Source organism: Theropithecus gelada, chromosome X (genome assembly GCF_003255815.1).
Source record: "Theropithecus gelada isolate Dixy chromosome X, Tgel_1.0, whole genome shotgun sequence".
Taxonomy (NCBI): Eukaryota; Metazoa; Chordata; class Mammalia; order Primates; family Cercopithecidae; genus Theropithecus; species Theropithecus gelada.
In genome coordinates, this window is record NC_037689.1 from 32,184,793 (window position 1) to 32,210,776 (window position 25,984).

The 25,984-nt window shown below is 39.1% G+C and overlaps 1 protein-coding gene across 3 annotated transcripts in view; it reads right to left on the reverse strand.

Annotated features, from left to right (window-relative positions):
• Nucleotides 1-25,984, reverse strand: part of MID1 (midline 1) — a 233,682-nt gene that overhangs the window by 155,085 nt on the left and 52,613 nt on the right. For 2 of the 3 annotated variants that reach the window (XM_025372437.1, XM_025372434.1), the window contains exon 1: nt 21,597-22,105. The gene's annotated coding sequence lies outside the window, so the exon portion shown is untranslated. Of the gene's footprint in view, nt 1-21,596; nt 22,106-25,984 lie in introns of those variants that run through there. The other variant, XM_025372435.1, reaches the window with a different exon arrangement.

Consider the following 25,984-nt stretch of genomic DNA (forward strand, 5'->3'; position numbering starts at 1 on the left):
ATGGTGGAAAGAGAAGGAAAAGGATTAAGCATCAGACATGGCTGAATGTGAAACTTTCTCAGTATTTTATCACCTCTGCATGTTTTTAAATTTTTCTAGGCCTCACGCTCCTCATTTGTAAAAAATAATAGTAATACTTAACTCACAGAGCTGCAAGGAGGAATGAAAATGGTAAAGACCCATATAACAGAAATCAGCATGCACAAACACTTAAATTTCACTGTGAGAAGAATTGAGGTGGTTGTTTGTATAAACTACTTCCAATTTTTCAGCCTGTAGCTTTGTAAATAATCTTTTTATCTCTTCTATTATCATAAGAACAAAGCCATTGTTACCCTTCCTTAAGGCAGACTTTAGCCTTGACAATTAGATTATTGTATAATATGGAAACAATAATTTGACATTAGAATGCTGTATCCATTACTCTGAGAATAAAGAAAGTGAGTTTTAGGATTAGGAATAAAGTTCTTCAGTTGCCACATTTGTTAGGATATTTCTGGGTTTTCTGTAAAGTTGAGTAAACCCTAAGCCCCATGAAGGCAGGGCCCATGCTTAATTCATCCTGAGTATCTACAGGGTTTGGTTGAAAACTGTGTCCTCAGTAAGTACTGACCCACTTATTCATTTATTTATGCATTGAAAAATCAGTTAAAGAGTAAAATTTAGCTGGGCACAGTGGTACGCCTGTAGTCTCAGCACTTTGGGTGGCTGAGGTAGGCGGATTGCTTGAGCCCGGGAGTTCGAGGCCAGCCTGAGCAACATAGTGAGATCCCATCTCAACAAAGAAAAAAAAAAGAATAAAATTTATGCTGAAAACTGTGGTGAGCTCAACATTTTATTTTTTTGAATTCTCTTATATTCCTAGTGAACATTTATAACTTTAATTTTTCTTCTAATTAATAAATCTTCATACTTCTCTAATAGAACCAAAGGGGATATTTGGATATTTGGGGGTTGGGGAGAGTGGGACATATGCTCCCCCAAATCTCCAAGTTCTTCAGCTTCTGACTTGTGCTCCAACCTGAAAATAAACCCAGAAAGTGTCATATAAAATGGCCAACATATTTCCAACTGTTTTCTTCCTTTTGTATTTCTGGTTCATTACCCAGGATGCATTTCCAGTGTCCTAGTGGCCCTGTCTTACACCAACTATTGCTTCCTGCTTCTGAACATCAGGGACTTTAAATTCCAGATTTAAGAGACTTGTGTGCTGAAGAGCTTTTCTCTTTCTGTAAATTACTTGTCATTAAAATAACAAAGGATGCACTCATTAGTCAAATTAAAGATCATCTATCTGGAAGTGTATCAAACGGAGATAAAGTATAAAGAAGCATTGTTGATAGTTTTTTTAAAAATGTGGACTTAATGAATAACTTTGCTGTTAAAATTCAGCAGCCAAGGGCAATGAAAAATTCCCATGGCTTTAAAATTCACAGCCTTGGCAGACTTCTTAATGGACAAAGTTCAAGATATTCATAGCTTCCCTGACTTAAAATAAAAATCCCCAAACCACACAAGGTAGCATTATTATACTCTGAATACTCTTTAGAAAAGGTCTTATTAGCTGATTCTTCATAATTATTTGCTAAAAAAGTTGAGTGTTATAATTTAGCCTCTCACTAGCTTAGCCTTTAGACATAATGTAGCATTATTGCTTTAAGTTGTATACTGGCTTAAGATAAGTAACATGCTTCACAACAACCTGCTTATTAGTAGAGTCCCTTTCTAAGTCATTACCCTAGAGCAGGGTTCTGCAAACTATAGACCACAGAACACCTATGTACCAAATCCAGGCCTCTGCCTGTTTTTGTGTGGCCCACAAGCTAAGAATGATTCTTACATTTTTAAGTGGTTGAAAAAATTTTTTTTAAATATTATTTTGTGACTTGTGAAAATTATGTGAAATTCAAATTTCAGTGTCTATAAATAAAGCTTTTTTGGAACACACTTACCTCCAATTGCTTTATATAGTCTATATCGAGCTGCGGGGTTTGGACAGAGACTGCATGGCCACAAAACCCAAAATACTTACTGTCTGGTCCTTTATGAACAAGGGTGCTGACCCCTGGCCTAGATTCACGCTGTATGAGAATGGTACAAATAGCTTGACGCTTTCTCTCCTAATAGTGTGGGGTTGTCCATAGATCCTGGTAATCACATGATCCTGCTCTGACTACTGCCCTTGTCACATATGCACACAGACATATACATACACACACACGTACATGTGCATACACACTTTTTTTTTTCTAATTATTGGGAATGGGGAAGAAGGAGAATGACTAATAGCCAAGCCTACCCCTGTTCCCTAGGGTTGTGGGAATATTCTGCTTGTTCCCATTGGCAACATGGAATTGGAGTATTGGTTTTTGTTTTGTGTTGTTTTGTTTTGTTTTGAGACGGAGTCTCACTCTGTCGCCCAGGCTGGAGTGCAGTGGCGCAGTCTCGACTCACTGCAAGCTCCGCCTCCTGGATTCACGCCATTCTCCTGCCTCAGCCTCCAGAGTAGCTTACAGGCGCCCGCCAGCAGGCCTGGCTAAATTTTTGTATTTTTTTTTAGTAGAGACGGGGTTTCACCATATTAGCCAGGATGGTCTCAATCTCCTGACCTCGTGATCCGCCCGCCCTGGCCTCCCAAAGTGTGGAATTGGAGTATTTTAATCTGGAATAAAATATTTGTAACAATTAAGCAAATGGTTTCTGCTTTTTTTTCTTTTCTTTTTTTTTTTTTTTTTTTTTTTTACCACCAATGACCACTTAAAAAAAAATTCTAAATGCTTGGATGCTATGCTTATCATTTTAAAAAACAGCTTCATTGAGATACAATTCACACGTTACAAACATCCATTTCAAGTATATAATTCAGTGGTTTTTAGTATATTCAGAGTTTTGCAACCATCACCACTACCTAATTCCAGAGCATTTTCATCACCCCCAAAAGAAACCCCATACCCATTAGCAGTCACTCCCCATTCTCCCCTCCCCTATCCATTGGCAACACGAATCTACTTTCTGAATCTATGAATTTGCCTCTTCTGGACATTTTATATAAATAGATCATACAATACGTAGCCCTTTGTGACTGGCTTCTCTCATTTGGCATAACATTTTTAAAAAACCTTTTCACTTTTAACTTCATAAATCCTCAGGTTTATAAGTATTTGATAAAACAATCATTGAAAAAGTAATTGTACAATATCCTCTGGGTTTTTCAAAAGGCTGAAAAAGGTCCACAAACTTTTCTTACAGTCCCTAGGGATGACTATGAGTCTGAGTAATGCCATGTAAGGCATCATTCTGCCACCACATGCTCATTCTATCATTTACTAAGCAAATATTTACAGAGCACCTGGTATATGCCAAGTGCTTCTTGAGGTGTGGAATAAGACATGCCTCTGAGTTTCAGATCTAAGCTCTTCACAACCTTCCTTTTCATTAGACACTGGCTTGTTTTGCCAGCCTGTAAACAGCATATTGCCAACACACTGTGCCTACCTATATATTTTCCAGACTTTGAGTCTTTTATATAAAAATGAAAAATGGTATCATTTCTTAAATTATTTAAAATGATTTAAGTTGCCTTTAACTTTCCAAGTACCTGGAAAAATCTCCTGAATCCTCATCCCCTTCTTTTCCTACTTATCTGCCCAAATTTTTGTCTTTTCTTCCATCTTAGAACCCTTTTCTCTTTGATTAATATACTAAATTCTTTAGCATATGACAGTAAGATATTGCAAATAGCCATGGGGTATCAGACAAGCAAAGAAACAAAATTCACACTTTGGTCATTCATGACTTTTTTTCTTAGTATCTAGCTAGATGTCTGTCATCATTGTTATTGCTCACTCACTAGCAAAGGTTCAGAATTTCTATTCCAGAGGTAAACTAGGCAAAGTCTCTACAATCCAGGCAGACAGAGCTTAAAATAGTGGCATTAAGGTCACTGTGTATTAGAAACTGAATGGTATGTCTTTCCTCTAATCAGGTGAGTCTCTCTTATGAACAGTTCTTCTAAATGTTGGACATTTGTACTTACTAACATTGCTTGATCTTAAAGGACAGAGTCCAAATCAAGCACATCTGGGCATATTTAACCTGGAAAAACTGCCCCCAGAAGGCCATGTTAGCTTTGTCTTTGAAGAGCTGTCAGTGAACAGAGTAACTGCACGTGTTCTGTGTTGTAGAGAGGGGGCCAAACAGGGGTAAAAGGTATATAGAGAGAGATACAGATTTCCCCTAAGGACAAACTTTGTCACTGCAAATGATGTTCCTCATTGGAGTGAGCCTCCTGAAAATCTCCTGTTGTGTTAGCATTTCTGGGGGCCATTAGAAAGGGGTTGCTGGTGATATGATAGGAATTCAACCAGGATAAGGTTTGAGACCAAAGATCTTTAACTCCCAATGATGTAGATTCTGTGGCAAGGGTGATGATAAGGAACCCGGCTGGGGAGAATTTTGGCTTAAAGCAGCTACAATGGTTCAATCCCAAGGATTGGTACACTTTTGTAAGTGAAAGAGATGATGTCTTAATGCCAAGGGTAACATACTTTTTAAAGCATTTATGCAGCAATTTAACAAATGAAAAGGAAAGCATTAGTTAACATTTATAGTTAAATGTGGGAGATTTTTAACCTGTCTAGATATTCAATATTATATTCCTTTAAAAAATTGAGCCAAAGGCTAAAAATAGTCTTTTGAAATATATATATTTCAAAATACATAGACACACATGCATAAATAATTAAGTCTTTAAATATAGATTCTTAAAATGTATTATATGCCTGAACTTGCTGGATCATTAGACAAGAGCTGCATGAGAAAATCTGAAATTTAAAAACACAGGCAGTATGTACTTTTTACCAGAAAATAACGAGCCACAGGGAAGAAACTATCTTGACATTAATTATGAAGAACATAATACTTCAATATCTAGTAGGACTTCATTGCCTTAGACTAGAATTAATCAGAAGTTCTCTTCATTTCTTGAAATTATGTTCTCTTGATTCAAAGTTATAAATCTCAAAGCTGTATAGTTTGAAAAGCTTTTAGAAGGCTTTGTTGTCTGAAAAAAAAATGGATTGCCTCTGCTATATACATTTTTAAGGCTGACAACTAAATATTTTCTCATATTGAATATGCTATCTTATGTTATAACTTGAAGGGCTCTGATGAGATTTAGTACCAGCTAGAGTATCTGAAAATCCCTACAAGTTCAGTTATGACATTCCATTACATGGAAGTGCCATTTTATCCCAAATAATCAAGGTTACATTTTAAAATTTTACTTTCCATTAATTAATTCAGTGATGCATATATGCAACAGGTAGGTAAGTTTTGTGGTAGGCATTGAGGAAAATTCAAACTGTCCACTGTACAAGTTTCAAATACTTATTCATAGAGTTGTTTAACAGGATTGCCAAAAAAATTGAAGTCTATTTTTTTCTCTACTGACATTTTATGTACTTGCTAATCTGCCTGTCAGCTCAAGTTGTAGCTTTTGAGATGCTCAGCTGCTGTTATAACCTCAGCAAATAAACTCTAATTTGTAAGAAGATACTGTAACCTTAAAAGGTCTCCTTATATATTCCTTGCACATATTGGAAGAAAGGCAAAGATGAGCATGACTGAGGACTATAGTGACATTATTAGGTTTATCCTAAGAATAACATGGCTTCTTTAAAATATAGAGTTTGTCAGGCAATTTTGGAAATTAGAGATATGTTATTTGGGGTTCTGGCAACTCTTTGCTATATAACTCCAAAAATTAATTAACCTCTTGGTCTATAGAGAATATAAGGGCTCTGTAGGAAAGGGAAGTATGCATGATGTTACTACATCACAGACTTTAAATGAAGTTACCAGGAGAATGCATGCAGTTATAATGTTATCACTTCATAGAGACTTTCTGGAGGAACATAAATTATATGAAGAAAATTTGTATCATTTCCTCTAAGAAGGGTGATTTTAGCCTACACAAGTAATTTGTATTTTCACTTTAGAAGTTAAAATTCCTCTATATAATCCTATAAACAAAGGAAGATCATTTTCCTGGCTTTTATGGCTATAATGTTTCTTCCTCCAATGCCTTCTCTCAACATAATCTACTAAACCCTTTGGGCATTTTTAAAATGCGCACTTTCAAAGTATTTTTGAGTATTATTTGTCATGCTATGAAACTAATATTTTTTTTAAAAGTATCCTATTATTTTGGGAGTCAGTCTGCATTTCAGTGTATTTTTTCTTCATAAATTTTCTTATTAAACTCACATACTTCCAAGAGGCTTTGCTGTATTGAAGTGTCACTTGAGTTTAGTAGGCTGGGATCATAAATGCATAGAAAAGAATGAGAATACTTCAAGGTACACCTTCCTCTAGAAATAGTGATACCTCCAGTCACTTTATAAATCTCTGTTCCTGAGAAAGGAATGCCTCATTCTGAATTGGCTTAGTGTTCCTGGGAGATTCATATTACAGTACAACTCAATGGCGTATTTTACTGTCAGAGCCACAGATAACAGTGAGTTCATGATAACTACTATCCAAATTTTCCAAATGTAACAACTTAAAGAATGAAAACTAAAAGCAGAATTTAAATTGCACAACTGATACAGAAATATTTAGTTTTACATGAGGTTATAATTTATTCTTTTTTCAGGTAATTTGTAATTTATATATAAGATACATATTTTAATTCTAATACAGATAAGAATATACAACTTAACAGTATTTCAAACAATAACTATTTTCACCTTATTTTAATTCTAAAGTAGGAATATATTTATATATCAAATGTAATAAATACAAAATATATTATTTATCAAGTAGAGGCACATTTACAAAGTTAAAAAATACATAACATTTTCTATAATCTATATAATAAAATAATTATTGTTGCCAGGTAAACATAATTTAAACTATAAAACACCATCATATTTTCTTTTGCCTGTTTTGCAATTCTTTAAATGTCTTTTAAAACCTCTTATTAGAATTCAAAGATAAACACATTGAATCAGAGCAAGATCCAGGAATTGTGCCAATTTCTCTATAAAATTCTCTATGCATATGGAGATATACCCTATTTTATGAGGTATTTTATTACCTATTAAATTTTATATCTTTTAAAATAATCATGGTATCTAATATGTGATAAAACATCATTACGAAGTAAAATAAAACCAGGTGTGCATGAAGTTTTGTTTTCAATTATGTGTGTTCAATTTGTATTTTATTTTATTTTGTTTTGTTTTGTTTTTGAGACAAGGTCCCAGGCGCCATCTTAGCTCACTGCAGAATTGACCTCCCAGGCTCAAGCGATCCGCCCATCTCAGCCTCCCAAGTAGCTGGGACTACAGGTTTGCACCACCAGGCCTGGCTAAGTTTAAAATTTTTTTGTAGAGATGGGGTCTCAGTATATTGCCCAGGCTGGTCTCAAACTCTCTGGCTCAAGCAATCCTCCCACCTTGGCCTCCCAAAGTGCTGGAGTTACAGGCGTGAACCACAACAGTGCCAGATCCAATTTGTATTTTTAAGCATTGAGTACAAGCTCTTTAAGAAACAAAGGCTGATATATTTCTCCGTCAACCACTAATCTTCAGCCATAATGTGCAGAAACAAATTTAGAGATTGGTAGTTATCAGAAGTGACCAGGTGGGCACCAAAACCTGATCCTTGCTGGTAAGGAGATTCTTATCAAGTTTCAGCAAACCCAGTGAGGTAACCTAAAGCCTGAGATTCTCCTTCTCTTCTACCTACCCCAGTGATTCTCAAAGGGAGGTTTATTTTGCCCCAGTAGACATTTTGCAATGTGCTGAGACATTTTTGGTTGTCACACTTTGGGACATGGGAGTGTTACCAGCATATCGTGGTTTAAGGCCAGGGATACAGCTAAACATCCTACAGTGCACAGGACAGCCCCACAAATAATTATTAAACCCCAAATGGCAATAATGCCAAAGTTGAGAAATCCTGACCTGGGAGAATCTAGACTGGATGTTGGGGAACATTTGGGATTGACACCCACAGAGCCTGTGTATGTCTATGTATATGTATGTTTGTAGATTTACACACATCTACATGTATATTGACAATGAAGATAGATCATGCCCCTATTTAACTTATGCAAATGCAAAGGCAATGGAATAATGTTGGAAAAGGGGGGAGAAATTTAAATAGTCTTAGCAATTTTTCCTGATACCTCATGTGTCTATTCCTAAAGTGAAGTTAGGTGTTGGGGCATGCATCTGCCATGTCTTGAGTAAGTATCAATTATCTGAGTGTCTCAGAGTATAAATTGAAGCCCAGTCTAATGTTCAGATATATTTTGCACAACACAGCTTCTTTTTTGCTCTCAGTATTTCAGTTAAGGTTCAACCAAAAATGCAGCAATCATAGATATTTTTGACAATTCAGTCATGTACCAAGATAGACCCATATTACGTGTGAGAATTTTACCTGGGAGGTACTGGACACACCCAAACTGGATTATGAAGTATCTTCTGCACTTTTTAAAAACCAATACAAATGAGACACCTCTACACACCTACCAGAATGGCTAAAATGAAAACAGGGACAACATCAAATGCTGGGGAGGATGTAGAGAAAGCTGGGTCACTGATACATTTCTGGTGGGAATGTAAAATGATTCAGCCACTCTGCAATACGCTTTGGCAGTTTCTTACAAAACTGAATGTGTACTTGCCATATAACCCAGCAATTGCACTCCTGGGCATTTATCCCAGAGAAATCAAAACTTACAGTCACACAAAATCCTGCACACAAATGCTCATAGCAACTTTGTTTGTAATAGCTTCAAAGTAGAAACAACCCAAATGTCCTTAAACAAGTTGATGATTAAACTGTCATATATCCACACCAAGGAACATTACTCAGCAATAAAAAGGAAAAAAACGACTGATACATGCAACAACTTGGATAAACCTCTAGAAAATTAAGTGAGCTGGGAAAAATGTCGATCTCAAAAAATTGCATACTGTATGATTACATTTATATTATATTCTTGAGGTAGCACAATTATAGAGATGGAGAACAGATGATTACTGGTTTCTGGGGGTTAGGGATGGGGTAAGGGGTGGGTAAAGGGTGCAGACTGCCCAGTACATTTTCTTGCAACTTCCTATGGATCTGTAATTATTTCAAAATACAATTTTTAAAATTATATTTCTGTAACAACAGAGCCCTGGGAAACAAGATCACCCAAATGGTCTTATTCACAGTTGTAGAGTTGGTCAGTGTTATATTCTCAGCCCTCAGTAGTGGCAACCCTTAGCACCATGCCTTCTAAAATGCATTTTTTTCCATTTCTACCTTTTGTATTTACTGCTGTGTTTATTTTTTTGTTTTAAAGACAGAAATACATAAACATGAGTATAAGTGTAATTTTATTTCTAGGTGTAGCTTTAAGTATAAGGTGCATAACATTGTAAAAGAGTTTAATTGTTGTAAAGAATACGATAGATGAAGAAAAAACGCTGTTTTGGATTATAATATGAAAGGTAGTGATAAGTGACCCACGTCCATTTAATGCTATTTGGTGTTGTTTTAGCATATTAGGAGAATTTGTCCTAAAAGGGTATACTTTTAGGAACAAATTAGTTTTCTTACATTACAGGAATATTTATACATATACATGCACACATGCATACACACACACACACGCATTTGTCTAAAGAGATGATTTTGAATCATTTCAGACATTATTCCATCATGTGTACATATGTGTATATTTACATGCTTCTGTGTGGGTGGATGTGTATTCATTCAGAGGGTAAGAGGTAGAAATGTCCATAAACCCAGCCTTCTCTGAAATATTAAGCTTGTATCTAAAAAAAGAGAAGTTAACCTAACATTTCTTAAGTGCCTAGTATGTAACCCATACTCTGTTAAGTGCTTTATATACCATTTTTATATATTATCCTTCATTTAGTGATTATTATATAAACCCTGTGTGTTGTCTACATCATTTCAATTTTATGGTGAGGAAACTTGGAAAGTTTAAGGAATCAACCCAAGGTCACAGAGTTAAGATGTGGCACATTAGGGTCTTTACTCAAGGGTCTCTGATATTGTGCTTCTAAGTCTACTGCCTGGAGTGATTCTCTTACTAAATAGTGGCTTCATCATTGTCAAAAGAACATCAAACATCATTGTACTACCTGGCATTTTCTTTTTCTTTGATTTATTTATTTATTTATTTTTTGAGACAGAGTCTCGCACTTTGGCCCAGGCTGGAGTGCAGTGGCGCGATCTCGGCTCACTGCGAGCTCTGTCTCCTGTGTTCACACCGTTCTCCTGCCTTAGCCTCCGGAGTAGCTGGGACTACAGGCACCCACCACCATGCCCGGCTAAATTTTTTTGTGTATTTTTAGTAGAGACGGGGTTTCACCGTGTTAGCCAGGATGGTCTTTTTTTTTTTTTTTTTTTTTTTGAGACGGAGTCTTGCTCTGTCACCCAGGCTGGAGTGCAGTGGCCGGATCTCAGCTCACTGCAAGCTCCTCCTCTCGGGTTCACGCCATTCTCCTGCCTCAGCCTCCCGAGTAGCTGGGACTACAGGCACCCGCCACTTCGCCCGGCTAGTTTTTTGTATTTTTTAGTAGAGACGGGGTTTCACCGTGTTAGCCAGGATGGTCTCGATCTCCCGACCTCGTGATCCGCCCGTTTCGGCCTCCCAAAGTGCTGGGATTACAGGCTTGAGCCACCGCGCCCGGCCGCCAGGATGGTCTTGATCTCCTGACCTCATGATCCGCCCGCCTCGGCTTCCCAAAGTGCTGGGATTACAGGTGTGAGCCACTGCGCCCTGCCTTCTTTTTCTTTTCCTAAACAGAGGATATGAGCAGACATTGCACAAGAAATGCAAATAGACCTTCAACACATGCAAAGACGTCACTCAGAAGAGAATGCAAAGCTACGCAGAGATGCCACTTTTCAGATATCAGATACGCAAAGGTGCATAAGTCGGACAATGCTCTCTATTGATGAGGCTCTCGGGCAGTGCTCTCACACAGACTGGTTAGACAATGTTACTTATTTATCAAAATTAGAAACTGCATTTGCCCTTTGGCCCAGCAATCCCACTTCTGGGGATTTTTAATACAGATACATCCACCCCATACAAACTGATGAACACAACGTTTTTCAGTGCACACTGCTTTAATGGCAAAAGATTGGACACACTCCACACGACTAGTAGGGGAAGGGTCAAATCAATTATGGTACATTGTCATAGTGCAATGATACGCAGTTTTGTTCTGTTTTTAAAGAGGAAGCTCTCCGTGGACTGTTATGGGAAGATCTCTAGGGTATATCGTAAAGCAGAAAAAAAGCCAGGGTGCAGAATAACGTATGTGAAAGGCCACTATTTGTGTAAGAGGAGGGAAATATATTTACATTTGCCCACAACAATCAGAAAAATTGCTGTAGAAATTGCTATCACAACAGGAGACACATGGTATACTGTAATTCACAACTTTAGGCTGCTTGGGAATGACAATGTTTACATATCAATTAGGGACTCAAGAAATCCTATAAAGTTTTTCTTCAGGATCCTAGTATTCAAATTAGCATAAGGATCAGACATGGAACATAATACCTGAGGTGAATGTTTCAAACAATGTTTGAAGCCCCCAGGATCACACAATTAGGAGTTGTGACTATCCCAATTACTTTCATACTGTTTCTTTAAATGATCCAATGCTAATCAACAATTTACCTGGTTAAAATTTAGTTGGTTTGATTATGCTTTGAAGAGGACACTCCCTGCTTATGTTTTCTGCACTCAGGCAGGAGTCTTGTAAAGGAGCTAACAACAAAGGGATTTTTAACCTTCAAAGCCTTAATTAGAAAACAAGAGCAAATGGTACATTTTTAAAGAGGAACCAGGAATACATGTTTGTGTGGGCTTTTGCCTGATTACATTTGTTAATAATAATGCCAAAACATGTGCACCAAAAAGCATTCAAGGTCTTTTGGTAGTAAATTATACTTGTAAATTTGATGTAAGTTGATCACTTGAATAACTCACACTCTTTGAAGATTAGAATTCATAAATGTATGAAAGAATTAAATGGTTCTTTCCTCTAGTGATATAAAGTATTAAATGACAGAAAAAAATGTGTTCGAAATCAACTGAGGAAATAATTCATTTTGAAAAGTATTCAATAAAAATGTTAAATAGGAAAAATATGCTAAGCCAGTTTCTACTGGATGAAGAAGTAAAGCAGAAACATGAAAAGGGCAAATTTAAGGATGATGGGCTGGGAAATGTCCCGTCAGCCTCACAGTTTTACTTTTTGTTATTCAACTACGGCAGTTCTAGGCCCAGTAATCTATTCCATCCCCATAAGACAAAGAAAAAAAGACTAATTCTGATCAGCAGAAAACTAGATGGCCTCTAGGAACCTTCAAGAGGGCAGTAGCTTGGATCAAGGAGAAGTGAATGCCTTTGAAGAGGTATCTTAGATTGTTTTGTTAATACATAAAATCCTCTCTCTTTATCATGCAGAAGTCTCATTTCAAAGGGAAAATGCAAGTCAATGAGGATTAGTTTGACTCCTCAGAGGTCAGAACTAAATATACAAAACTAATAATATGACAGTGAAATAAACAAGAATGTGGAATTGCTCATCCGAAGGGATGATGTAACTAATATTGACATAATTTCCAAGCAGAAAAGCAAAACTAGGTCAAAGCACGTTGGCCTAACATAATAAGCATTTTTGTTTCCAGATTTTTACCATGTAGGCTATGTCTGCAGGCATTAATGTCTTCTGTTATCAATGTTCGGGGCTGTCACAAACAATTCATGTCTTATCACTCTTTGTTAGTTAAACCAAAACAATGTAGTTTACATGTGAACCATTCAATTCTGACAGCTGAAATGTTAGAAAGAGGAGAAATATTCAGAAAGTGTCTCTTCCAGACTGAGAAGAATCAAACAATAAATATTCATTATCTAACAGTCTACTATAATGTTTTTATCTACTCAGAAAGTCATACCCCTCTCAATTAATTATTATTACTATTTTCCCTTTTTTACTCAGAACCATACAAAAAGGGCAGCATCAATCTCATTAGAATTTCACTTTAAACATCGACCACTGAAAAGGAACTCAACTGAATCACTCACCAAATAGCCAATTTTTCTCTACCACTTTCCCCATCATACGATGACTAAAAGAAGTCACGCTTTCTTCTCTCTTCTATTTGTTCCATTTTACCTTCCTGCACTATTTCCTCAAAGCACAGCTGATTAATTCATGGGCTAAATGACTCATCTCATTCCCTAAACTTTCTTCTGTATAAATATAATTCTCCTAGTTTTTACTGTCTGACATGTTCATACTTAACTAAAATCAGAGCAAAGAATATATACATAAAAGAAGCACAAAACCCAAATATAAGATCATTTAACTATTTGGATGTTTTGGATAGCATTTTCCACTAAAGATGATGTAGTCTTTCCTGAGTTGCCTCATTATAAACCATCATTCCATTCAAATTGCCTTGGAATTTATTAGCATATTGAATTACAGCACATGACCTGAAAACATCCAAATTATATCTTAGTAGAAGGCATGTGCAGTCACAAAAGAGAATGAGATGGGGAGTCTAGAAGACTTAGGTTCTAGGTATAGAACCTAAGTCTCCCTCATACCTTGCTCCCAGATGGGGGGTAAAGTGTTTCTTGTGCTAAAATGTCAACCCAGAAATGCTAAACTTTAACTGGTATTCTTAGTCTGGATTCCTAATGTATTTCCTACAGAAGATTGATCGTATGTAAGTAAATAAATCTCTATTAATAATATTTGGTGGTGCCGTCCATCTATATATTGCTTTATTTGGCCATTCATCTACTTATTATTAACTCAGCAGGGCATTCAATGAATCCATTTTCCCAGTAACAATCCCCTTCCTCCTAATTGTTTGGGGAAGACCACTTCTAAATACACACAACCAAAGCAACACTCCAAAACTTGACATAGGACAGATAACATGGTCTACTGCATAGACCCTTTAGTAATATATTAGTCTTGTTGTTTCCATAAACTATTAAATGTCCCTGAAATTTCTATTTTGTCATTTTAACTATAACTCTGGGTCTTTACACCTACCGGCAATGAAAATGCTTTGTCTAGCACAAATCTTGAACTTCACTATGAAAAACGTGGTCACCATCTACATGGGTAAGGCTTCAGTCTTCTCTCAGACACGCTATCTCAGTTGTGGAGTAACCTTGGGCATGCCACTCACCTGCAAAATTAAACAACTGCACATGGACCTAAGGCCTAAACTATCAGGCTGGGTTCAATGAGAGCAAGCAGCAGATTCTATCTTGGCGATTAGGCTTTGAGCTATTGGAGGGCATGACCCATTTCGTAATCATTTCTGCAGTACGATCAACTCCAAGGTGCTTACCATGTTTTGGGTTGTGTTCTTGCCCAGCACACAATTGAACGGAATATATATATATATATATATATATATATATATATATATATATATATAGAGAGAGAGAGAGAGAGAGAGACTATTTATGCGTATATAAATGGACTATATATATATAAAACCATATACATATGGTTCAGTAATCATAACCTATGTTAATTTTCTCTACTACTGATCTATTTAGTCCTTGCTGTTTCCCAGACCTTTCTAATGCCCTTTCTTCTTCATATCCCTTCTGATTTTAAGGAGCATTTTCCATTCTCTTGTTTTACTAAAATTCATCCAGCATGCGCCTGTAGAACACTTAATAATTCTTATTGTGTGCCAGACACTGGGCTTGGGTCTGGGGATTCAAAGGTAATTAAGATGTAACTCTTGCTCTGGAGTAACTCAGTCCCAAGATAAGCAGACAAACGAGTAGAAATACATACACCAACTCAAATACTCGTGTGGATAAGAGGATGCTACAGCTATTTCCTTTCCACTTATTCTTTATTTATTTATTTATTTATTTATTTAAATTAATTTATTATTATTATACTTTAAGTTGTAGGGTACATGTGCATAACGTGCAGGTTTGTTACATATGTATACTTGTGCCATGTTGGTGTGCTGCACCCATCAACTCGTCATTTACACCAGGTATAACTCCCAGTGCAATCCCTCCCCCCTCCCCCCTCCCCATGATAGGCCCCGCTGTGTGATGTTCCCCTTCCTGAGTCCAAAGTTATTCTAATACAAGTAGACAGTGCTCAGCATACAAAGAGCACACTTACAAACAACCCATACCCACAAACGCCGTAATTCCCTCTCAATTGGGGGCCTGTGGCTCCCTGGCTGTTACTCACAAAGACCCTAGTGGGTCCAGAAGTTCAGGCAGGATGAAATGAAGAGGTCTGACCCACAGGCAGACACACCAGCAAGTTCTGTCTGCCAAAGGCATGGTCCTGCCCCCAAATATTGTCCCTGAAAAGAAAATCATGTGTTTTGTAGCTCCAGGCTCTACTGCTTAAAATATCCCCAATTAAAGATTCATCCTAAGGGTTACAGGGCTAAGAGTCATGAGCTTTGGCTCACCCATATTACTTCTCTCCTGCCATGTGGTAGAGACCGTTGACTAGAGGAAACAGGAGAGTGGTTTGGAGGTGGGGAAGGGAAGGGTGGGAAGATGAACAATTATGAATTCACTATATATTAGGACAGGCCTGGGGGAGATGCCCCAGTGAGACCAGAAGACATCAGAAGGATGGAGAAAGAAAGGTGAAAACTAGTACAAACTTCATATTTCAAATATTGCCATGACTGGCCTATTACCGAAAGTATGACAATTCTTTCTCCTTCTGTTTCCATCCTGTATAACACAGGGGCATGTCCTCAAAACTCAGAACTTGATCTCACATTAATCAGATTGATTACTTTTTGCTGGAAAATGTTCTGGGTTTCAAACAACAAACTCCTAAAACATAAAGTATTCCTAGATTGGGGACTACCTATGAGTTACTTTTCTCTATTGAGAAAAATCAATTACTATTTAATAATTATGAGAAATCTGCTTTATGTAAGAAGTCATAAATTTCTACAAATGGACATGTGGGCTAAAAATCAACTAAATTTCACAATTACAAATCACTTCTCAAGTCTCCTAAGTTCAGCAAGGTTTTGGATACCATCAATTTTTCAAGTGGATCCCTACCCACACGAATATAGATATTAATGAGAAGCCATTTTGACCATGGAAAAACCTGCACTGTGCTACTGGTACAATAAATTGTACATCAGATCAAAAGTTCTTTGAGGGCAGGGACCTTACCAAAATCATGTTTGGAACCTAGAAAGTGTCCCGGCACATTAATAATCACGTATAATGTGGCAGAATATATTAATTCTGTGAGTGCTCAGTAAATGTCATTGAATGATGTAAGAAAGGAAGGACAGCCTTTATATTATATTCATCATAAACACTGGACTGAATATAAGACCTTCAACATCCACTTGTACTACAAATGATCAGCACCTCTTCCATGTTTACTCAGAACCTCTCTTTCTTTCTCTTTTTCTTTTTCTTTTTTTTTTTTTTTTTGAGACGGAGTCTCGCTGTGTCCCCCAGGTGGAGTACAGTGGCACGATCTCGGCTCACTGAGAGCTTCGCCTCCCGGGTTCACGCCATTCTCCTGCCTAGCCTCCTGAGTAGCTGGGACTACAGGCGCCCACTACCGCGCCCGGCTAATTTTTTGTATTTTTAGTAGAGACGGGGTTTCACCGTGGTCTCGATCTCCTGACCTTGTGATCCGCCCGCCTCGGCCTCCCAAAGTGCTGGGATTACAGGCGTGAGCCACCGCGCCCGGCCCTCAGAACCTCTCTTTCATAGCACAAAGCAGGTAAGTTACTTTCTTTGGTCTGGTTTGTTTTTTTCAGGAAAGTCCCCTCTTGGCTTTTTCTTCTGTGCCTCAATTTTCTGTGCTTCTACTATCACCTGACCTCCTGGAGGCCATTAACCATCCTGATCTTGTGTCAATAGAATATTTTCCTCCAGAGGGGGAAAAATATTTCAGATCCAGATGGCTCCCTAATATTGTGTCCTTTTTAGTTTAAAGAAATTTTTATAACATGCCAGCTCATAAAACTGGGCAAACAAGTTTCTAGAACAAAACCCCTGAGCTCACTTTTGTGTGAAATCAAAGGAGTTGATAATGAGCCAGAATCTTCCCGATAAACTGCCTTATATGTAAACGGAGATTAGATTGCTGTTTGACCTGGCTTTATCGCCCTTTCTTTAATCACAGCGTATTTGATATTCTCTTCCTTGAATGAACTCATTTTCATAGTAGCTTTGGTCACAAGATTAAAGAATCGCTAACTAATTGTTCCAAATAAGCAGAGCAATTCTCTCTAACTCTGCCTCGGGCTCCCTGCAGTGACGTCCGCTGCCTGATCTTCCGACCACGAGAACTTCAAGCCTGACCCCTGCAGGTAGAAAACTGAAATGTACACCTCTAATCAGATTCTGGTCTTTCAAAGTCCCATCAAGTTCTGAAAATAAAAACGTTCATACTTACTACAATAGGGATATTGATGACATTTATATGAAATATTGTACTTCCTTTTCATTGTATAAATTGCTTTTGGAAAGTAGCAACCACTTGTTTAAAAAGAATTTAAATTACGTCTGCAAGATACTCTGGTGTGGTTAGCCATTACTTCTTTTTGCCTACCGAGAAAAATCCGAATGATTTGATTTAACTGGGATCCTCAAATCACGCGGTTAAAAATGTCCTGATTTGCCCCTACCTTTTTCTAATCAAACAAATTACTCTTTGTCCAGTAACCAAATCCCCTCCTTTCACCAACGCACAGCCCAGGTTGCCATAGCTACCTTGGATGTCTATTTACCACACAAATGATCAAAGCCAGGAGACATCCACATGTGCACTTTGCCTTAAAACTTGCTGGAATGTCTGTGGATAACATGCAACTACCAATTAACAGATTTGCTTGTAGCCTATGTGGTCTACAGCCAAGCGAACTACAAACATGACTCAAAAAAAATTATTTCAAAATGACCAACAAGGATCTTTAAACTGACAGCAAGTCTTATGATTATAACATTTGCTGAAAGAAAGATAGTAGGGAAGAAATTAAAATTTTAACATATGTTGAAGACATTGAGCTCTCTAAACCATGTGCAAAAACTTAAAACATCTGTTGAAAGGGAACATTTCTCAGATGCATATTTAAAATTCCTGTTACTGTATCTTTCTATTAGATTTCATAAAAGCTGCCTGATCTCAATGTTGGGAGAAATGAGAACAGAACTGCCTTTTGAACTGTTAGAGTCTGTACTTTCAAATGAAGGAAACCATACAACATACTTGGGACACAATATACTTGCCAGTTACAGAATGATAAGAAAAAGAATGCTGTAAGAGAGATTCTGTTTTAATCCCTAGAATGCCATTTGAGATCCTAAACCTGCACAGGTAGTCTTTCTGGGTGGGTGAGTATTCATCCCCAGACTTGCCCCTAACTTGCTGTGTCTCTTTATACTTAACCTTTCTCTGCCTTCGTCTCACCATTTGTTTAATGAGGATCAAATTGCCACCTCATTCTCTCAAGGGGATGTGGCAGAGAATAAATAGATCGTATTTGTAAAGGACTTTCTAATCCTCAGAGGAAAGATTAATACGAAGACTTTCATTATTAAGCCAGATGTCCTTGGGCATTTTAATTCCAATCTAAAGAATGCAGAACGAGCTAATCAAACAGATCACAGCTTCCCTGAAACAGCAGCATCCTAGCCTTGCAAGAATTTAGCAGCTATGTGACTCATTTTGTTTTAGTAGATCAGAAATACATCATGCACCTTCTTCCCTTAGAGTTTTTTCTAAAGTTACCAGGATGTTAGAAACACAAAATATGTCTAGTAGGCAATTTTGCCTAGAGAATCTGATTCCCCCCCACACACACACACACACCCCGCCCAAGAATGAACTATTTGTTCTTCTTGTGTGTAGGGACAATGAGTGGATTGCCATGTGGGGTGGATTTGCAGTTGTGGGAATGCCACAGGCAAACCTGTTGTTTTTGGCCAGGCTTCTAGAACAGGTGGCCATGCTTTTCCTTTTGCCTGGGAACAGAGTAAATTCCTTCTCAAGGAAGGTACATAAAAGTTTCCCATTTATGATCAGAGTGCAGAGACAGGTTGGCATATATTTTAAAATTACTTCCTGATCAAGGTGAGTCAGATTTACACTTTTCTTTGGCCTAACTCAGCCGTGGTCTTAGGAACCCTCAAAGAATACTATCCTTCTACACCTGAAGTGGTGGCTTCAGGAGTGTTCCTTTTCTGCCAACCTGGCAGAAGCCCAAACCCCTCTGAATCTTACAGCTAGGCAAACAGCTTTCTAATTCTGCTGGCAATTTTTGGCTACCCAGAATTTCTGGCTATCAGTGGCAGGCAAGGGTCTCTTCTGGGCTGCCACACCAGTGTATGGCATTTGTGCAGCCCTAGGGACAGATCACTCATCAGCAAAGAGATTGAATTTCATTGCTGAGCTGATGACACACAGGTCTGTTTGATAGTTAACCCTGTAAATCCAGCTGGAGCTGCCGGGCTGAGATGACAAATTGGCTGATGGGTGCGATTCACCCTGCCTGGATTCTACAGTCAGGTTTCCCCAAGAGAAACTCAAAGTAGGGATTAACCCATGCCAATAACACCGCCATCTCATTCCTCCCTACATTCTTGTTCTGACTGCAGTGAAACAACTTGCTAGATTCTGGAAACTGTCCTCGTTCTTTGGATGAACAATGATCCTGTCTCTCTCCTTCATCTCCTCCCCTGTTCCATCCTACCCTCTTTTTAAGTTCTGAACAGGCCAAAAAAATTAGTAGACATACATAGCTGTGAGATGAAAAGTTGTCCATTCATTAAACAACTAGGGAGTTCGCTACTTGTGCCCCTAAAACTTCAATACTGGGCTGTTTTCCAACTTCATGTAAATACCACAACAAACTAGGCATGGGAAAAACCATCCCAAGCTGGGGGAAGCAAGCCTTGGGCAAAAGGAACGGAGACTGCCATGGTTCCTGAGGAATTGTGTGGGAACAGGGATTCTGGAAATTGAGCTCAGATACCACTAAGGAGAGGACAGGTGGCTCTGCACAGGATCAAATAACTTCTTTGTTGCAGCTAAGGACCTTTGTCAAAAATGTTTTGCGTTCCTCTTTTTCCTTTTCAATCCTTTCCAATTAACCTTCTCCTTCCTTTTCCTCCTCCCACTTTAGTAGACATTAAAAGTATGAGGTTGGACTGTGAGTTTGCAGAACTTAAAGAAAACGAGCGTCCGCCCCACAGTCCCCAGCAAGGCAAGGGCAATTCATTGCAAGCAGGGGGCACTTGCTCCTCCGCAAGTGTTTTTCTGCACTCCCTGAAACTTGCCAAGCATGCTTGCTGAGCGAACAAGCGAGGGGGCCAGAAGGCGGAGGGTTTGCGCTGACCATTCGACCATTCGAAGGGGGCTCTGCTTCATCTCCCAAGGCTGTGTGAAAGGGACAGAAAGTTCTAAATCCCTCGCCTGCGCTCCTAAATGGAAAGCTCACTTCCCCCAAAGTGTGCAGGGTTGCGAGCGCCCAACCCACTTAGAAGAAAAAGTGAAGAGCTTTTCCGGTTGCGATACAGATGCTAACTTTCCCACTCAGATTTATTCAGGGCTGGTAAAAAGCAATAGCATTCCTCTTGAAATCCCTGCCCTTCCAGCCTATTGGCATGTTTTTCCGGCCTTGTTTTCTCCTTATATGAGTATTGCTCTTGATATTTAAATATTGACATAAGATTTTTCCATAACTTTGATTGAGTTGTAAATCACACCCTCTCCTTGGCTTCCTACATCAACTTTTTCTTTCCTTTTCTTGCTTAACAGCAAAGCTATAAACCTCTTCCTGGACTGATAAGGAATTTTATCATCATGCCCCAGAGCCACGGAAGAAGCTGTTGGTTTAGAATTCTTTTCAAAGACTCATTTAAGTAATCCCCCAGCCCTTTCTCCGCTCACTGTTTTCAGGGCTGTCTTCTCACGTCCAGAAGCAATACAGTTTCCAAACTGCTACAACAGAAAAACAAATTTGCATTTTTCTGGAAGGACTGCCTGTGCTCATTTCAAGCTGGTTCCGCCTTCTCCGCCAGAAACACAGTAAGTGCTCAGAATGCGAAACCAAAATGAGATAAGCGGCCCCGTGAAATTCTTTTCCAGGACATGCAGCTGTCTTTATTCTAGCCCAAAGCATAGGGTAGAGACACTAAAAGCTCGAGACACATCCTGCACGATACATTCCAGCGGCCGCAAACTGGAATTGATTTACATATATTCTACAAACTGCTTGTAAGCCCTTTACAACGACTGCCTGACATCAACCACAATTAGAGGCAAAAGTGGGGGCGGGTGGCGAGGGCCAGACCGGGGTAGCTCAGGTAATGTGCTTCTTTGGTTGTCTTAGAAAAATGCAGCCCCGTCTTTCCGCCAAACGCATCGACTATGGCCAGGCGCCTGCTAACCAAGCCAGCTCTCCGGAGTAACAGGTCGCAGGGGTCCCGGGCGGCGCCCGCCCCCTCCGCCACCAGCGCAACCGCCTGAGCTTACCTGCCTCATGTTTAGAATCCCATGACCCATCCGGCAGGGAGCGAGCTGCATCGGAGCCCGCGCCGCAGTCTTCAGAGCGGAAACACCGAACCCGACAGGATCCCGCAAGACAAAAGCAACCCGGCGAAATCTACGGGCAGCAAAGAGCACGTTTTCGTCCTCTTTTTCTTTGATCTGTTGCTACACGCACTCTGCCCGAGACAATGTCAAGTTTCTCAACCTTTTCTCCCCCAGCCTATGAAAAGTCGGTCGCAGGGAATCGAGGACCGCCTGGCTCTTATTTCAAATCAGTTCTCAGAGACGTCGTAGGTGGCTGGCTTGGGCCGCGGAGGAGCTTCGCCAATCAGAAGTAAGGGGGTGGGTCCTGGGAGCCAGAAAGGCTGCCTCCGCGAGGATTAGGGGAGCTTTCAGGATTCAAATGACTGGAAGCAGCTGGAAACAGAGTCCAAAGCTCCAAAAGTAAAGGATGAGTTCTATTCTTATCTAACAGCTCTACTTCTGCTAAAAGCTTAACTAGCTAAGGGCCTTAAATCCTTGCATTTTAAGAGCTCCCTAACAGCATTAAAACATTTGGAAGGTGCAAAATTATTTCAGCCAGAAAAGTTCAACACTCAGGACCCAAGGGTATTTTTAAAAGGATATCTTGCACTGAAGCCCTATTTTTGCAAAAGACTGGAAAGGAAACCAAATTGTTATGAGTAACACCTTAACTAAAACGAACAATCCAGAAGGGAGGTTGTTACCTACCTCATCTCTATATAGATTAACTGTATATTCAATCTAAGAAAAATAAATCTTAATGGGAACGTGCACACAAATTTTTTGAAATGCAGCAAATGAACAAAAATCTTTACCTACTGACGGCCCGAGGCATAATTTCAAATATCACTGTTGTCATAGAACAATACACACTGACATTTTGTTCAGGAAAAAAAAAAAAAACTTAGTAAATGCATACACCTTTCTCTATGGTTTGGCTTCCCTACAGGGTTGATCTGTTGAACTTATGAACAGGGACAAGCTGGACATCACCTTGGCAGGATTGCAGGAGAGCTGGAGAAGTAGTTGGCTTCTTAGAAACAAACTCAGACTCAAAAAAAATTTCCAAAGTTTGCTTTCTTAACTCCATATAAGCAATAACTTTTTTCAACTCTTAGCCAACATGATTTTAATGTAAATATACCTTTTGGATTTCAAGAAAGTGCAAGTTGAGCAAAGAGTACTTTGTGTAGAAGTACAGTTCCATATTTTTCCCCCAAGAAATGACCGCAATTTTGTGATGATAATTCAATAAAGATTTTAAATGTTTTGGTATCAGGGGAAAAAAAAACTTAGCAAATAATGAATTGGTGGCTTCAGGAGTGTCATCTGCATGGGTTCAACACATGTGAGCTCTGCCCAGTTCTACGAAAATTTAGTGGCCCAATAACTGGGCCTGGAAGCCCATAACCCTCGCTCCCTGCCTGAGTAGCCTAAGGAGCCACCTAGTGACACAAACTGACTTCAGTCCACTTCTTGTACTTTTCCTTGAGAGCCCTTCATATGATGGAGTTCAGGATTTCTCAATCTCAGCACTACTGACATTTTGGGCAGGATAATTCTGTCATGAGGGCTGTCCTGTGCACTGTAAGATGTGTAGCAGTGGCCCTGGATACTGCACACTAGATGCCAGTAGCACCCCCACAATCGCGATGACCAATAATGTCTCCAGACATTACCAAATGTCTCCTGGGTGATGAAATCACACTTTGAAAGGGTGGTTCTCAAACTTGAGGGTGCAAGGAAACTTCTGGGGAGGTTGTTAAAAATGCAAATCTCCAGGCCCCTGCACCAAAAGAATCTGATTCAGTAGGTTTGCTGAGGAGCCTGAGAATCAGCATTTTATCCCACTGACAAAGGACTCTGATTCACTTTGAGAAATATTGCGTCTATCCCTGCCCTAGGTATGCCCCAGCCATAGGACATAGGAAGCTACCCAGGGCTCCTGCCATTAAATACCGCTGGAGTTTAATCCCATGGCACATCTGTTTACCACCTTCAGTAGAAGCTACAACTGCGTCTGCCTTCTGCTTTCATCACCTCAAAGGTAAATATGAGCTGGGATTTCCTCTCTCAAGGACTGTGCCCTTTTAATGTTACTTCCATTTTTATTCTCCTTTGACTCACTCACCAACTATCCGACAATCTCAAATGTCACCACTCATTCGTGGTTTCCCCAAATGCCCCAAGAAAAATTAATCCCTTCCATCTTCTATGCCCTTAAAGCAAAATACCCTTATAAAAGAGGTTTCAGAGAGCCTATTTGCCCCTTCTGCCATGTGAGGACACAGCAACAAGGCGCCACTGATGAAGCAGAGAGCCCTCACCAGACACCAAATCTGCTGGTACCTTGATCTTGGACTTACCTGCCTCCAGAACTATGAGCAATAATTGTCTGTTGTTTATAAATGGCCCAGTACAGTATTTTGTTATAGCAGCCTGAACTAACACAGTGCCATAAAGTATGCTGCCTCCTTGATTCAGAAAACCTCTAAAAAAATGAATGGTGGGGATACACAAAGTCTGCTTTTTCATTTACAAATAAGCAAATGGAAATTTTTAAAATTCTGAATGAAATAAATGGTCCTTTGGAGGATGTTCATTGAGTGAGGATTTGATCCACCTATTAGAAACAGTGAGGCCCAGTGTGGTGGCTCACACCTGTAATCCTAGAACTTTTGAAGACCGAGGAGGGCAGATGATTGCGTGAGCTCAGGAGTTTGAGACCAGCCTGGGCAACATGGTGAAACCATGTCTCTACAAAAAAAAAAAAATAGCTGGGCATGGTGGTGTGTGCATGTAGTCTCAGGTACTTGGGGTGCTAAGACAGGAGGATCACTTGAACCCAGGAGGTCGAGGCTGCAGTGAGCCTAGGTTGTGCCACTGCACTCCAGCCTGGGTGACAAGTAAGACCCTGAAAAAAGGAGAAAAAAAAAAAAAAAGAAAGAAAGAAAGAAGAAAGAAAAGAAAAGAAAGAAAAGTGAAGTGAGTAAAGGAGCTTGCTCTACCAAACGAACAGATGTTCTGTTCCCAAATTTGTGATTAACAATGTTTGCTAATATTAGCTGAAGGGATGTTCGAAGTTTTGAAAACTCTTCTTCAAAAAAAGCAGCTTAATTGATAATCTTGTTAGTTATGTGCGGGTTTGGTTATTAACAGACCTTGTAGCAAACCTAACATAGGTTCTGGGTGGATAGTCCTGGACAGGCGGCACTACTCAGACATGGACAGGCTTTGGTGTGGTGCCCTTGGACGATACCTAACAGTACTTGTGCCACCTCTCTCAGTGATCTCGTAGATCAAAGAACATGGAGTGAATGTTTGTGTAAGTAAAAAATGGCTAAATATCAGCAATTTCACATAGATTATTTTAATATGTGTCAGGGCATATCAAAAGTCAATGAAAATCAAGCTGAAGTTGTCTATGCAGCCACCTGGAGAGTGCCCAGTACAAGTGCACAGACTTTGGGAGCTATGAAAACAGCATATTTATTCTCCCTCAGAGGTTTCAGAAATCCAGTTGTTTTATTATGGGGACAGAGGGAAATTTATGGAATGCTGTGTTTGAGGTGATTAGTAAAGGCAATTTAAGTTAACAACATGAGTCCCCACTTAGAAAAAAAAAACTCATCCAAAGGATTATAAATTATGCTGCTATAAAGACACATGCACACGTATGTTTATTGCAGCACTATTCACAATAGCAAAGACTTGGAATCAACCCAAATGTCCATCAGTGACAGATTGGATTAAGAAAATGTGGCATATATACACCATGGAATACTATGCAGCCATAAAAAAGGATGAGTTTGTGTCCTTTGTAGGGACATGGATGCAGCTGGAATCCATCATTCTTAGCAAACTATCACAAGAACAGAAAACCAAACACCGCATGTTCTCACTCATAGGTGGGAACTGAACAATGAGATCACTTGGACTCGGGAAGGGGAACATCACACACCGGGGCCTATCATGGGGAGGGGGGCGGGGGGAGGGATTGCATTGGGAGTTATACCTGATGTAAATGACGAGTTGATAGGTGCAGCAGACCAACATGGCACAAGTATACATATGTAACAAACCTGCACGTTATGCACATGTACCCTACAACTTACAGTATAATAATAATAAATAAATTTAAAAAAAAAAAAAAAAAAAAAAAAAAAAAAAAAAAAAAAAAAAAAAAAGAAAGTCACAAAAAGAGAAGCAGGTCCTCCCTGTGTACAGGTACTCCTTAAATTAGTTTCTTTCAGTTGGTTAAGGGAAACAATGTGGTATACCACAAGGATGGGCCAAATAAGACTTGGAGTCAGTTTTCTGTGCTGACTTGGTCACTAACTGGCTAATAG